Consider the following 12,906-nt stretch of genomic DNA (forward strand, 5'->3'; position numbering starts at 1 on the left):
TGGATCTAGACTGTCATACAGAGTGAAGTAAGTCAGAAAGAGAAAAACAAATATCGTGTATTAACGCATATATGTGGAACCTAGAAAAATGGTACAGATGAACTGGTTTGCAGGGCAGAAATTGAGACACAGATGTAGAGAACAAATCTATGGACATCGGGGGGGAAAGCGGCAGGGGAGTGGTGGCGGTGGTGTGATGAATTGGGTGATTGGGATTGACATGTATACACTGATGTGTAAAAAATTGATGACTAATAAGAACCTGTTGTATAAAACAAAATAAAATTCAAAAATTCTAAAAAAAAAAAGTTAGAGTTTCAGCTTGGGAAGATGAAAACATTCTGGTTGCACAGCAATGTGAATAGACTTAATGCCACTGAACCAAACACAAAAAATGGTTAAAATGGTAAATTTTCTTACATACACTGTATCATATTTTTTTTTAATGAAGGGGAAGAAAAGCTGAGAAAAATCTGTTAGGAGCAGACCTGCACTACAAATGTTAAACAAAGCTTTTCAAGCTAAAAGAAAAATTATACAAAATAGAAACGAACCTACATAAAGGAATGAAGGGCACCAGAAGTAAGAAATAGGAAGATGAGGGAAGAAATAATTTTCCTGATTTGTAAATTTATTTAAAATAATGGAGGTAGACTTCCAGTTTCCATTTTTGAATATAAATAGCTTGGAAGTCACTACTCCATCCTAAAAAGTAAAAAGCTGAAAAGACTGAAAAATCAACAACTTTTCCTGGGTTTGTAAGAAAGGGGAGGACAAACCATTGCCTTTAAGATTGGAGAGACAGACAGGTGAATACAGGGAGTAACAGCACACAGGAGCAGAGACACCAGTGGAAACCAGTGCAGGAACAAGTGCTGGGCTAAAAAAACCTGAACTGTAAGTGATGAACTGCTAGAGGCTCAGTACGCATAACTCTCTGAGTTAAAAATTCCAGGGGTGCCCAGTCATGGAGGGCTCCCAAATATTGTGACATTTACATCCAGGAGCCAGACCAGCTTCCTACAGTACACATCAGAGAAATATACCCTCCTTCTCCTAGTAAGGGGAGCTGAAAAGGAACCATTTTGAAATACCAGGGCACTCTGTTCTTCTTAAAGCCTGCCCTCAGGGGAAACTAGTTAACCAGAGCCTAACCAGCTGGGGTATTATTGGAGTCTAATCTAATACCTAACTCTAGCAGTCTAGCAGTCCCTTCTATATGGGAGAAGGGAAAAAAACAACTCCAGTCCACTCAAACCATCCTGTCCCACCTAAGGGGGTGAAAAAACTGAGAAACTTCTGTGAAGTTCCCAGTCCAGAGGCACAGGCTCACTAAAAGACTAAGACCCAGTCACGGGAATATAGAACACTTGCCCTCCCTGCCATACCTCACCACCAAATTACTAAAGGCCTGTTTATAGCAACTTCTTTTACCCAGTATGTCATGTCCAGCTAACAAGAAAAAAATTACAAGGCATACCAAAAGGCAAAAAACACAACCTGAAGAGACTGAGCAAGCATCAAAGCCAGATATGTCAGGGATGTTGGAATTATCATATCAGGAATTTAAAACAACTATGATTAATATGCTAAAGGCTCTACTGGATAAAGCATATAGCATGTAAGAGCAGACAAGCAATGTAAGCTGAGAGATGGACATCCTAAGGAAGAATTTTTTTTTTAATGCTAGGAATAAAACACTGCAGCAGAAATGAAAAATGCTTTTGATGGGCTTCTTAGTAGACTGGACATGGCTGACAAAGGACTCTCTGAGCTAGATATATCAATAGAATGCTTGAAAACAAAAAACCTAAGAGAACAAAATCTGAAAAAAACAATATCCAAGGACTGTGGGACAACTACAAAAGTTAAGATATGCATAAAGGGAATACTAGAAGGAAAAAAAAGAAAGGAAAGAAGACATATTTGAAATAATAATGACCAAGATTTTCCCCAAACTGATGTCAAGCACCAAACCACAGATCCAGGAAGCTCAGAGAACACCAAACAAGGTAAATGCCAAAAAAATTACATGTAAACATATCATCTTCCAACTACAGAAAATCAAAGATTAAAAAAAAAAAAATCCTGAAAGAAACCAGTTACCCACAGAGGAACAAAGATAAGAATTACATCCAACTTCTCCTCGAAAGCATGCAAGCAAGAAAAGAGTGGAGTGAAATATTTAAAGCGTTGACAGAAAAAAAACACCAGCCTAAAATTCTGTACCCTGAGAAATTATCCTTCAAAAGTGAAGGAGAAATAAAGACTTTCTCAAACAAAAATTGAGGGAATTTGTTGCCAGTAGACCTGCCTTTCAAGAAATATTAAAAGAAGTTCTTCAGAGAGAGGAAAAATTCTTTACATACATAAAGTAAGGAAGAGCATGGAAAAAGGAATAGTAAATATGAATTTAAAACTTTCAATTTTCTTATTTGACCTAACATATAACAGTTTGTTCAAAATAATAATACCAATAATATCAATAAATAATAGTATACAGTCGACCCTTAAAACAGGTTTGAACTGCACAGTTCCACTTACATAAATTTTTGTCAGTAAATATATTGGAAATTTTTTTTGAAGATTTGAAAAAATTTGAAAAAACTCACAGATGAACCATGGAGCCTAGAAATACAAAGAAATAAATAAATAAGAAAAAGGTATGTCATAAATGCATGAAATATATGTAGATGCTAGTCTATCCTTACATAGGCATAAGGTGAGTGATATTTAATATAATATTAACGTGTTCGTTTTCTTACTATTCTATAACTTTCAAAGAATTACATTACCATATAACATTCCTCTCTGTTTCATAACTGGAGAAACTGCACATCAGCATATCATCACAGGTAAGTGTTTTTTAAAAACATGTAACAATGTTTCCAATACCATATTATGAATATGACTGTAATACTTTATACCTTAAAATTTTAAATGATTCATTCATTCATGTATAGGTCAGGCTACTGTGAAGCAACTGTATCAATTATACTAAGTTATCATAAAGCAAACATACTGCTGCTTTTTCATTATCAATGTATGAATTTTTATACCTCTAAATAAATATAAATTTCTTTTTCACATCATCTTTTCATTTTTGATGTCCAGTGTTAGAAATGCATATAACATCTACAGTGCTTTGTATCATATAAGATAATATTGATGTAGGTATTGACAGATGCTTCTTCATCTTATAGATGATGTAAACTTACAGTATTGATACAGTACTGTAGATAGATTTTCTCTTCCTTATGATTTTCTTAATAACATTTTCCTCTCTCTAGCTTACTTTATTGTAAGAAGACATATAACATGCAAAATATGTGTTAATTGACTTTATGTTATCTATTAGTAAGGCTTCTGGTCAACAGTAGGCTAATAGTACTTAAGTTTTGGGGGAGTCAAAAATTATACACAGATTTTTGGCTGCTGGGGGGTTGGTGCCCCTAACCCCTGCATTGTTCAAGAGTCAACTGTATATGCTTATATATGCATGAAATAAATGACAACAATGATACAAGGGATGGAGTGAGGAATTAAGATTACACTGTTATTATAAGGTACTCACACTACCCATGAAGTGGTATAGTGTTATGGGAAAGTACATTTGGATTTGCCATAAATACACATAGCAAAATCTAGGGCAACCAGTAAAAAAGGGGAAGGGAGGGAGGGAGGGAAGGAATATGATGGTTATGCTAGAAAGGAGAGAAAATGGAATCAAATAAAACACTTATTTAGTGTCTGTGCCACTGCACAGGGCCAGAGCCCACCTGGGCCAGACCCTGGGCCACTACCTGGGCCAAGCCCCACGCGTGTGTCCCACTGGTGCTCCCTGCAGTGGCAGAAGTTCTGCAGGTTGCATTGAACTTGGGACCTCTGCGAAGAAGACCATCTGGGTTTTTTTCGTTCCGAGATTGCAGCCTCCAGCCACGCACGAGTGCTGGATACGTACCAGGCAATGCTGAGGGAGAGCAAGCACTTCAGTGCCGACAACTACAGAACTTACACCATCAGGAGGATAAGAGATGTCTTCAGAGAAAATAAGAATGTAAAGGATCCTGTAAAAATTCAAGCCCTAATGAATAAAGCCAAAAGAGACCCTGGGATAATCCACTGACAGGTCCACATTGGCCAACTATATTTGACTGACAAGCTTGTCAGTTAGAATCAAGAGAAGCCCAGGACCTAGGGAGCTGGGACCAGCCACCACTGGCAGCCATGGACCACCTTCAGCATCCATTCTGCTTTGTATAGGGTCTCCCAGCAGACCACGAGTGACCTTTGCATCAGCTTTAAATAGACTCTTGCTGTATCTGCCCTAAGAACTGATAAACTGAGTGAGGTTTCCATTCTTCTACAGCCTTAGTGACAAAGGATGGCTGTCTCTCCTTGGTTCAAGTGTTAGAATGAAAAGCTGGAGCTCCTCGAAAGACTGTTGTGTATTATTGTGTCTCCTCCACCCCACCCCTCTTTTGTAGCTCCTCAGCACTTGTATAGAGCATTTCCAGATTTTGTTTGTTGGTCCTTGACAATAAACTACAAAATGCATAAAAAGAGTGGGAAACAAAAAGAGGAACACAGAACAAGAGCAAAAAATAGAAAACAGGGCTTCCCTGGTGGCGCAGTGGTTGCGCGTCCGCCTGCCGATGCAGGGGAATCGGGTTCGCGCCCCGGTCTGGGAGGATCCCACATGCCGCGGAGTGGCTGGGCCCGTGAGCCATGGCCGCTGAGACTGCGCGTCCGGAGCCTGTGCTCCGCAACGGGAGAGGCCACAACAGAGGGAGGCCCGCATACCACAAAAAAAAAAAAAAAAAATAGAAAACAGTCATAAATATGGTAAATATTAATCCAATGTTATAAATAACCAGTTTGAACATCAATGGTCTAAATACACCAATTAAAAGACAGAAATTGTCAGAGAAGATCATAAAACAAGACCCAAATATTTGACGTCTAAAAGAAACCCACTTTAGATATGAAAAAACTTATAGATTAATAGTAAATGAATGGAGAAAAATATACCACGCTAACACTAATCAGAAGAAAGCAGAGTACCTATACTAATTTCAGACACGGAAGACCTCAAAGAAGGGAAAGTTATGAGATTTTAAAAAGGGCATTACATAATGATAAAGGGGCCAATTCTCCAACAAAAAAAAACCCAATCCTTAACATGTATGTGCCTAACAACAGTGTGTCAAACTATATGGAGCAAAAACTAATAGAAATGCAAGAGAAATAGATAAATCCACTATCATAGGTGGAGTTGCTATCAGAAATGGACAAACCTAACAAGCAGAAACTCACTAAGGACATAGCTGAACTCAACAATATCACCAATCAACTGGGTATAACCGACATCTATAGACTACTTCATCCAACAGTGGTAGAATACACATTCTTTCCAACTTCACATGGACCATTTACCAAGATAGACCACATTCTGGAGATAAAACATACTTTAAAAAGTTAAAAAAAATAAAAATCATACAATGTCTGCACTCAGACCACAATCGAATTAAATTAGAAATCAATAACAGAAATATAACTAGAATATGCCAAAATATGTGAGGATTAAACAACACATGGCTAAATAACACATGGATCAATGAAAAAATCTCAAGAGAAATTTAAAAATAGTTTGAGCTTAATGAAAATAAAAACACACCTTATCAAAATACATGGTAGGCAGTGAAAGTAGTGTTGTGAGAAGAATTTATAGCACTGAAGGCATATATTAGAAAAGAAGAAAGATCTAAAGTCATAATCTAAGCTGCTACCTTAGAAAACTAGAAAAAGAGCAAACTAAATCCAAATTAAGCAGAAGAAAAGAAATAATAATAATTAGAGCTTAAATCAATGAAATTGAAACGAGAAACTCAATGGAGAAAAATCAATGAAACCAAAACCTGCTTCTTTGAAAAAAAAAAATCAATAAAATCAGTAAGTCTCTAGCCAGGCTCACTAAGAAAAAAAGAGAGAAGACAAAAATTACTAATATCAGAAATGCAAGAGCAACATCACTACAGAGCCTATGGACGCTAAGGATAATAAAAAATACTATGAACAACTCTATGCCCACAAATTTGATAACCTAATGAAACAGACCAATTCCTTGAAAGATACAATTTGCCAAATCTGACACAAGAAGAAATGGACAATATGAATAGGCCTAGATGTATTAAACAATTAAATCAATAATTAGTAACCTTCCAAAAAGAAAGCACCAGACCCAGACAGGGTCACTTGTGAATTCTACCAAACATTTAAGGAAGAAACTATACCAATTCTCTCCAATCTTTTTCAGAAGATAGATGCAGAGGGAATGCTGCCAACTCATTCTATTAGGCCAGCATTACCCTAATACCAAAACCAAGCAAAGACATTAAAAGAAAGCTACACACCAATATCTCTCATGAACACAAATGCAAAAATCCTCAACCAAATAATAGTAAGATAATATTAACAAATTGAATCCAACAATGTGTAAAAAGAATTATAAACCATGACCAAGTGTGATTTATCCCAGCTATGCAGGTTGGTTCAACATTTGAAAATCAATTAATATAATCCATCACACACAGGTGGGCTAAGAAAGAAAAATCACATGATCATATCAATAGCTGCAAAAAAGGATTTGACAAAATCCACACACACATGATAAAAACTCTCAGTATACTAGGAATAGAGGAGCTCTTCTTCAAGTTGATAAAGAATATCTACAAAGAAACCCCAGAGCTAACACCACACTTAATGGTGAGAAACTTAAAAGATTTCTGAGATCAGGGACAAGGCAATGATATTCCCTCTCACCATTTCTTTTCAACTGTATGTCTTTCCTTATGTTATAAGACAAGAAAAGGAAATATATGGTATACAAATTGAGAGGGCTTCCCTGGTGGCTCAGTGGATAAGAATCCTCCTGCCAATGCAGGGGACATGGGCTCGAGCCCTGGTCCGGGAAGATCCCACATGCTGCGGAGCAACTAAGCCAATGCTCCAAAACTACTGAGCCTGCGCTCTATAGCCCGCGAGCCACAACTACTGAGCCCATGTGCCACAACTACTGAAGCCCACGTGCCTACAGCCTGTGCAACAAGAGAAGCCACCACAGGGAGAAGCCTGTGCACTGCAACAAAGAGCAGCCCCCGCTCACTGTGACTAGAAAAAGCCTGCACGCAGCAACAAAGACCCAATGCAGCCAAAAATAAATAAATAAATAAATAAATTTTTTTAAAAAAATTGAGAAGGAAGATATAAAACTGTCTCTGTTTGCCAATCATCTATGTAGAAAATTTGGAAGTATCAACAAAAAACCTCCTGAAACTAATAAGTGATTATATCAAGGTTCCAGGATACAACAAGGTTCATTTATAAAGGTCAATTACTTTCCTATATACTAACAATGAACAAGTGGATTTTGGAACTAAAAACACAATACCAATTACATTAGCACCCCCCAAAATGAAATACCTAGGTCTAAATCTGACAAAATATGTACAAGATCTATAGGAGGAAAACTACAAAATTCTGATGAACAAAATCAAAGAACAACAAAATAAATGCAGAGACATTCCATGTTCATGGACAGGAAGACTCAGTATCAATAAGATGTCAGTTCTTCCCAACTTCATCTATAGATTAAATTCAATCTCAATCAAGATCCCAGTAAGTAATTTTGTGAATATTGACAAACTAATTCTAAACTGTATATGAAAAGGTAAAAGATCCAAAATAGCCAACACAATACTGAAGGAGGAGAACAAAATTGGAGGACTCTGCCACCCAACTTCGACACTTAGTATAATCAAGACAGTATGACAGGCAAAAGAACTGACAAATACATTGATGGAACAGAACAGAGTTCAGAAATAAACCAACATAAATATAGTTAATTGAACTTTGATAAAAGAGCAAAGGCAAAACACTGGAGCAAAGACAGCCTCTTCAACAAATGGCACTGGAACCACTGGACATCCACATGCAAAAAGAATGAACCTAGATCCACATCTCACAACCTACACAAAAATAAACTCAAAGGGAACCCAGACCTAAATGTAAAACAGTAAAGTATGAAACTCCTAGAAAAGAACAAAGGCAAAAACCTAGATGACCTTGGGTGTGGTGCTGACTTTTTAGATATAACACCACAGGCACAATCTGTGAAAGAAATAATTGATAATCTAGATTTCATTAAAATTAAAAACTTCTGCTCTGTGAAAGACAAGGTAAAGAGAATGAGAAGGCAAACCTCAGCCTGGGAAAAGAATACTTGCAAAAGATACATCTGATAAAGGAATTAACCAAAATATGGAAAAAAGCACTCTTAAAACTCAACAAGAAGGAAACAAACAACCCAATTTAAAAATAGGCCAAAGACCTTAGACACCTCACCAAAGAAGACATGCCACAGAGCAACAAAGCCCGTGCGCCACAACTACTGAGCCTGTGCTCTAGAACCCACAAGCCACAACTACTGAGCCCGTGTACCTAGAGCCCGTGCTCCACAACAAGAGAAGCCACCGCAATGAGAAGCCCTCTCACCGCAACAGAGTAGCGCCCGCTCACTGTATCTAGAGAAAGCCTGTGTACAGCAATGAAGACCCAATGCAGTCCAAAAAATTAAATAATTAATTATTTTTAAATGTAGCAAATACGCATATGAACAGATGCTCAACATCATATGTCATTAGACTAATGCATGTTAAACAATGAGATACTACTACACCCTTATTAGAATGGCTAAAATCAGGAAAAATGACAACACCAAATGCTGACAAGAATGTGGAGATCTGGAACAAAAGGAATTCATTCATTGCTGGTGGAATGCAAAGTACTACAGCCACTTCGAAAGAAAGTTTGGCAGTCTCTTACAAAACTAAACCTACTCTTACCATATGATCAAGCAGTCATGCTCCTTAGTATTTACCCACCGGAGGTGAAAACATATGCCCACACAAAACCTGCACACAAATGATGAGAGCAGCTCTATTCATAACTGCCAAAACTTGGAAGCAATCACTATGTCCTTCGGTAGATGAATGGATAAATAAACTGTGGTAGATCCAGACAATGGAATAGTGCTTAGCACTAAAAGGAAATGAGCTATTAAGCCATTAAAAGACAAGAAGGAATCTTAAATATTACTACATACTAAAGGGCTGTAGTCTGAAGGGCTACATACTGTATGATTCCAACTATATATGCCATTCTGGAAAAGGCAAAACTATGGAGACAGTAATAAGATCAGCGATTGACAGTGGTTTGCAGGGAGAGAGGGAAGGGATGAATAGGCAGAACACAAAGGATTTTTAAGGCAGTGAAAATACTCTGTATGATATAATGGTAGATAGATGTTATTATACATTTGCCCAAACCTATTAAATGTACAGCACCCAGAGTGAATGGTAATGTAAACTATGGACATTGGGTGATTATGACCTCTCAATGTAGGTTCATCAGTCGTAAGAAATGTATCATTCTGGTGGGGGATGTTGATAATGAGGTGGCTGGGGAAGAGTGTATATGGAAAATCTGTGTACCCTCCCTTCAATTTTACAGTGATCCTTAAACTGCTTTATAAAGTCTCAATTAAAAATTCAGAATTAAAAAAATAACTGATGATTTAAGGGAAAAAATAATAATAAAATACTCTATGGTTCACAATACATACAAAAGTATATAACAAAAATTACCAGGGCGGAGTCAATATGGCAGAGTAGGAGGACACAGAGTTTGCGCCTCCTCACAACGAGGGCACCTACCAGGCACTGGTGGGGGACCACGGACAATTAAGGGGATGGGAGGAACCCCCGAGCAACTGAGTAGGACAAGGGGAGAGGAGAACTGGAGGTGGGATGGGACCGGCACCCCTGAGGGGTGGCTGTGGGAGGGGACCGGTTCTCATGCTCAGGAGGGGCCCACTCACAATGAGGGGATCAGTGGGGACAGGGAGAGACCCTCGGGGGATTAGAGGACTGGAAGAGAATAGGCCAGCATTTCCCCCGCCCACTCGAGCCCCTACGAGCCTACTAAGGTCCCAGGCTTGATCCTCTGCCCTCTTGAGGCCCCGTCCGGCCATGCTGGGCCTAAGTCCTGTCCCCGCACCCTCACCCAGGGCCTTATCTCTGCACTACGCCTCGGCCACCTCTGGCCACGTGGGTCCTGAGGCTAGACCCTGCCCCACCTAATCCCCACCCCCGCCTGGGCTCCATCCCCCACAGCCAAGGGCTTTGCAGGCACTTTTTTCTTTTTCCATTTTTTTTTCTTTTTCTTTTTGTGGTTGTGGTTCTGTTTTACCTTGCTGTTGTTGTTTCACTTCTATTTTCATTTTTTCTAATAAATTTTTTATTTTTCTAATTTTATTTTATCTTTTATCCTTTGTTATTGTTCTGCTCCTTTTGGCTTGTTCCCCCCTCTTTTCATTTTGCTGTTCTGGTTCTGTTTAACCCTGTTGTTTTTGTTTCGCTTATATTTTTATTTTTTCTAATATATTTTCTATTTCTCTGATATTATTTTATTTTTTATTCTTTATTATTGCACTGCTTTTTTTTTTTCCTTTTGTCACACTGTGGCTGGCGGGATCTTGGTTCCCAGGCAAGAGGTCAGGCCTCAGTTCCTGTGGTGGGAGTGCCAAGTCCAAACTGCTGGACTAAAAGAGAACCTCAGACCTCAGGGAATATTCATCAGAGTGAGGTCTCCCGGAGATCCTCATCTTGGCACCAAGACCCGGCTCTACCCAACAGCCTAAAAATTCCAGTGCTGGATGCCTCAGGTCAAACAATCAGTAAGACAGAAACACAGGCCCACCCATCAAAAAAAAAAAAAAAAAATTAGAGAACAAAAGAATATGTTACAGACAAAGGAGCCAGGTAAAAACCTACAGGACCAAATAAATGAAAGGAAATAGGCAACCTACCTGAAAAAGAATTCAGAGTAATGTTAGTAAAAATGATCCAAAATCTCGGAAACAGAATGGAGGCACGGACGGAGAAAATACAAGAAATGTTCAACAAAGACCTATAAGAACTAAAGAACAAAGAGTGATGAACAACACAATAACTGAAATGAATAATACACTGGAAGGAATCAATAGCAGAATAACTGAGGCTGAACAACGAATAAGTGAGCTGGAAGATAGAATGGTGGAAATAACTGCCAAGGAGCAGAATAAAGAAAAAAGAATGAAAAGAATTGAGAACAGTATCAGAGATCTCTGGGACAACATTAAACACACCAACATTTGAATCATGGGGGTCCCAGAAGAAGAGAAAGACAAAGGGTCTGGGAAAATATATGAAGAGATTATGGTCAAAAACTTCCCTAACATGGGAAAGGAAATAGCCAACCAAGTCCGGGAAGTGCAGAGAGTCCCTATGGGATAAACCCAATGAGAAACACACCAAGACACATAATTATCAAACGAACAAAATTTAAATAGAAAGAAAAAAATATTAAAAGCAGCAAGGGAAAAGCAATAAATAACATACAAGGGAATCCCCATAAGGTTATCGGCTGATTTTTCAGCAGAAACTTTGCAGGCCAGAAGGGAGTGGAAGGACATATTTAAAGTGATGAAAGGGAAATGCCTACAACCAAGATTACTCTACCCATCAAGGATCTCATTCAGATTCAACAGAGAAATCAAAACCTTCACAAACAAGCAAAAGCTAAGAGAATTCAGCACCCCCAAACCAGCTTTACAACAAATGCTAAAGGAACTTCTCTAGGAGGGAAACACAAGAGAGGAAAAAGACCCACAAAAACAAACCCAAAACAATTAAGAAAATGATAATAGGAACATACATATCAATAATTACCTTGAATGTAAATGGACTAAATGTCCAACCAAAAGACACAGACTGGCTGAATGGATACAAAAACAAGACTCATAGATATGCTGTTTTACAAGAGATCCACTTCAGACCTAGGGATACATACAGACAAAAAGTGAGGGGCTGTAAAAAGATATTCCATGCAAATGGAAATCACAAGAAAGCTGGAGTAGCAATATTCATATCAGATAAAGTAGACTTTAAAGTAAAGACTGCTAAAAGAGATAAGGAAAGGCACTACATAATGATCAATCCAAGAAGAAAATATAACAATTATAAATATTTATGCACCCAACATAGGAGCATCTCAATACATAAAGCAAATGCTAACAGGGAAATCGACATTTTCCCATAAAAGGGGATACTGACAATAACAGAATAATAGTGAGGGACTTTAACACTCCACTTACACCAAGGGACAAGTCATCCAGACAGAAAATAAATAAGGAAACACAAGCTTTAAATGACACAACAGACCAGATAGATTTAATTGATATTTATAGGACATTCCACCTGAAAGCAGCAGAACACACTTTCTTCTCAAGTGCATACAGAACATTCTCCAGGACAGATCACATCTTGGGTCACAGATCAAGCCTCGGAAAATTTAAGAAAACTGAAATCGTATCAAGCATCTTTCTGACCACAACGCTATGAGATTAGAAATCAATCACAGGAAAAAAACTGGAAAAAACACAAACACATGGAGGCTAAACAGTGTGCTGCTAAATAACCAAGAGATCACTGAAGAAATCGAAAAGGAAATAAATAATACCTAGTAACAAATGACAACAAAAACATGAAGACCCAAAACCTATGGGATGCAGCAAAAGCAGTTCTAAGAGGAAAGTTTATAGCAATTCAATCTCACCTCAAGAAACAAGAAAAATCTCAAATAAACAATCTAACCTTACACCTAAAGCAACTAGAGAAAGAAGAACAAAAAGAAAACCCCAAAGTTAGGGCTTCCCTGGTGGCACAGTGGTTGAGAGTCCGCCTGCCGATGCAGGGGACACGGGTTCGTACCCCAGTCCGGGAAGATCCCACGTGCCGTGGAGCGGCT

At 38.3% G+C, this 12,906-nt stretch overlaps 1 protein-coding gene and 1 pseudogene across 5 annotated transcripts in view; one reads left to right on the forward strand and one right to left on the reverse strand.

Moving 5' to 3' along the window:
- The window catches only part of LOC102982875 (LYR motif-containing protein 4-like), a 6,723-nt pseudogene extending 2,525 nt beyond the window's left edge, over positions 1–4,198 (forward strand).
- Positions 1–12,906, reverse strand: part of BRIP1 (BRCA1 interacting DNA helicase 1) — a 207,940-nt gene that overhangs the window by 145,664 nt on the left and 49,370 nt on the right. The gene's annotated exons all lie outside the window — the stretch shown is intronic.

Source organism: Physeter macrocephalus, chromosome 14, assembly GCF_002837175.3.
Source record: "Physeter macrocephalus isolate SW-GA chromosome 14, ASM283717v5, whole genome shotgun sequence".
Taxonomy (NCBI): domain Eukaryota; kingdom Metazoa; phylum Chordata; class Mammalia; order Artiodactyla; family Physeteridae; genus Physeter; species Physeter macrocephalus.